The following is a 3,698-nucleotide window of genomic DNA, read 5'->3' on the forward strand; positions in this document are numbered from 1 at the left end:
TTTGTATTTTTATCCCTAAAAATCAACAACCCAAATAACAAATTCAGATTCAGATTATCCACTAACTAAATTCAGATTTCAGATTTCAATTGCCAAGTGATCCATTATCAAAGTTGAATTATTTATAACTAACACTAACTAAACTAACACTAACATTTCAGAGTTTCAGTCAGATATTCAGATTCATTAACAAAAAAACCACACATTTTAGTTTTTTTGATACATTACTAACTTATTAAAGCATGAAGCAGCATCAGTTTAATTTTTTTCATCATATCAAATCTCATTAACCAATTCTGTGTATGATTTAAAATAAACTAAAAAATTTTTAAAAAGTTAATATCAGAAGTTCAGAACCAAAATGGCAGAATTCATACCAAATTTGTTTAAAAAAATTACCTTGGAGAACAGGGGCAGAATTGAAGCAGATCGGCAGTGCAGAATAGGGGCGACGAACAGGGGAGACGAACGTAGTGAAGCAGAAGTAGAAGTGGAAGTAGATCGCAGAACAGGGGCGACAGCCGATGAACATAGAACATGGGCGATGAACAGCGTGCCGTGAATCGTCGAATTCTCCAACGTGGGTGGTGGGCTGGTGTCGGCGATGTAGCACGACTCCATGAGGAAAACTAGTTAGGCGAGGAAACAGACGAGGGATCCGTCCAGCCTCTGGCGTGGCGGCGCAGACAACGGTGGATGGTGGCGATGCGGCGAACGTTGGAGAAGAGAGTGAGGGCTTGGTGGAGAGTGAGGGATTGGAGTTTGAGTGTGCGCCGTTTCGAATTAGGGTTAGTTGGTTAGCTGTAGTTGCTCTTTTCTTTTTTTTTTGGGCCCAAAATGACGCCGTTTTGGCGAAAATGGACACCTAATTCAAACTCGCTGACTCGCTCTCAAACTCGCGAGTTTGAGTAATTCTGTCCGAGTCTAGCCGAGTCTACGCAGAAACGAGTTTGTGTCCGAGTTAACTCGATTCCACTACCTAACCTCGTATTTACGAGTTAACTCGCGAGTTTAACAACAATGAGAATGCAGGTAGCCGACGCTAGCAGAGGGTGGCCGGAGGTAGAGAGAGAAGAGAGAAAGAGAGAGGAGAAGGTTAGAGAGAGAGAGAGATAGTGTGTGTTTCGAAAATGAGGGGGGAGGTTTGCATTTTGAATTTAGGACAAGTTTATTATCGGATATACCGGCGAATAAATTCGACGGTAATGTATTGCGTGTCACCAAAACGCAGCGTTCCACTGATTCGGTTTACTGTCAGAAAATTCCGCCAGTAAATCCCACGCTAAATTTTGCGCCTATTTTTTCCGTTTTTTCTCCAATTATTACTGGCAAATTTATCGTCGGAAAAGAAAACCGCCGGTAATAATTTGACCTGACGAATTTGACACCTAAACTGTGAGTAAATCCATCAATAAACCCAACGCTAATGTGTGACGCCAAATCCAACAATAAATTCGACATTATTCAATATTTTTCTTGTAATGTGTTTAATTATTTAGACTTAATTTTTGATATTATATATTTTAATATTTATATATTATTTAAGAATAATGCTTTTAATGGCTGCATTGTACACTTTCAGTAAATATTAGAGAGCATATTAATAAAATTATTAAATTATATTTAAATTTATTAATTATCAACTTTTAATCTAACATATAGTAGAATATAATTAACATAAGTCTCTTAAAAAAATACCAAGTAAACTCCCAAAAAATTACAATGCTAGACTTACAGATTTCTCATGGAGTGAGAATAAAATTAACGAAAGGATGAAACGTGTCTAGTAGATACAACGAGTAAAAGTGAAAAATAAAATTACACAAAGAGAAAAGGATATTAGGTTAGATTAGCGGTATATTCTATGCAAATCACCATAAAATTAGAATTATACAGTTGTTTTTTTTTTAAACGGCAGCTCTAACCGCCGTAAAATAAAAAGATAATGGCCATTATTAATACGACTGCTAATAATTTATTACTATCTTTCGCTTTTGTTGCAGTGATACTATAATTTTTCATGGACCTGTAAATCCAATTTTGTAACATACTTATTTTTCTTCTCTCTCAAACACCTATAATGAGTCCATTACAAAAAATTTTAAAAAAAATTATTTGAATTTTTTAAGAAACTTTTCTTGATTTTTTTAAGAAGTAATTAAGAGCATATAAGTTAACCACAAAAGTTTGGGTTAATTGTCAAATTGGTCTCCAAAAGATCGCGCGATCGTCATTTTCATTCTCAAATGATTTTTTTAATCAAATTAGTCCCCAAAAAATTTAACATAAGTCGCGTTTGTCCTTCCGTTAACTGTTTAACCTACTTTGTTAACGTTATTTCACGTGTACCGTTAAGTGAAACGATGCCGTTTGTGTTAATAGTGGCTTATGCTTAAAACGACGTCGTTTCTTACTTCCTCAGCCCCCATTACTCTTCACTCAAAACAAATGAAACAAACACAGAGAAGAGGAAGAATCGACGATCGTATGAACGGCGGAGGCACCCCTTCATCGGTGATGTTTCACCGACTGCGACTGCACTTGGGCGGCTCGGTCTCTAGGCCACCGTTGCTTGGGAGTCTCGGGCTCGGTCTTCTCCTCCCAGTCAAGAGAAACAAGAGAGAGAAGACGAAGAATCGACGATCATTGAAAGGGTCAGGGGCGGAGCTAGATGAAATATTAGAGGGGGGCCAAAAATATTTACATAATAAAATAAGATTAAAATAAAATTTTAAGGGGGGCTAAACTGAAATTTACATATAATTTACATGTAAAAAATTAAAATTAGGGGGGCGATTGCCCCCCTTTCTTTATAGGTAGCTCCGCCCCTGGAAAGGGTAGAGGTGTTGTCATCGACTAAAATCATGTTTCTTGATAAGTTAGTATTACCCACATGCATTGTTTATGATAATTGATTTGTTTCCCTAGTCTTGTACAAAAGCTTTATACCTGATGAGCATAGCCAAATTGGTCAAATTACTCTGCATATATCCATGGATTAAAATTAATGAGCATAGCCAATTAATTATGGGTAATATTATTTCTTTGGTCATCGCAATCTATCATCACTTAGATTTAAAAAAAAATACCGAATAACAAAGCACAAAAAATAGAAAATAGAGCACACAAATTTTAATCAACTAGTAACAAATTAATCAAATAACAAAGAGAATCAATCAAAATCCTAACATTACCACCAGATACCAGCAAAAAAACCCAACCTGAAACCCATTGAAGGAAACATTGATTATCTTTCTCGCATATGACAATGCTTTTCACGACGGTGTAATGGTAGCCTCTCACGCACAACGAATGCAATCGCACTACTCACTGCGTCGCCGATGATAGCACCGTCTTCTTTTTTTTGACCAGAGTTTCGTCGCCTTCTTTTTTCATTCTTTGAGTGATTAAAGAATAGAGAGTGACTGAGTGAAGCTGTAAATGGAAGGAGATGAAGCTCCACTAAATACTAAACGACGTCGTGTTTGAACCAAAGACTTATAATAATTAAAACGGCATCGTTTTAATGTCACTGTTAGTAATTTAACGATCCACGTGGCCAAATGTTAATGGAATATGTTAATCCATTGAAAGAAGGACCAACCCGATTGATTTTAAATTATTCAGAGACTAATTTGATTAAAAAAATTATTCAAAAATAATTTTAAAAAATAACTTATCTTTCAGAAACCAATTTG

The sequence above is a fragment of the Arachis ipaensis genome, chromosome B5, assembly GCF_059453495.1.
Source record: "Arachis ipaensis isolate K30076 ecotype BB chromosome B5, ASM5945349v1, whole genome shotgun sequence".
NCBI classification, from domain to species: domain Eukaryota; kingdom Viridiplantae; phylum Streptophyta; class Magnoliopsida; order Fabales; family Fabaceae; genus Arachis; species Arachis ipaensis.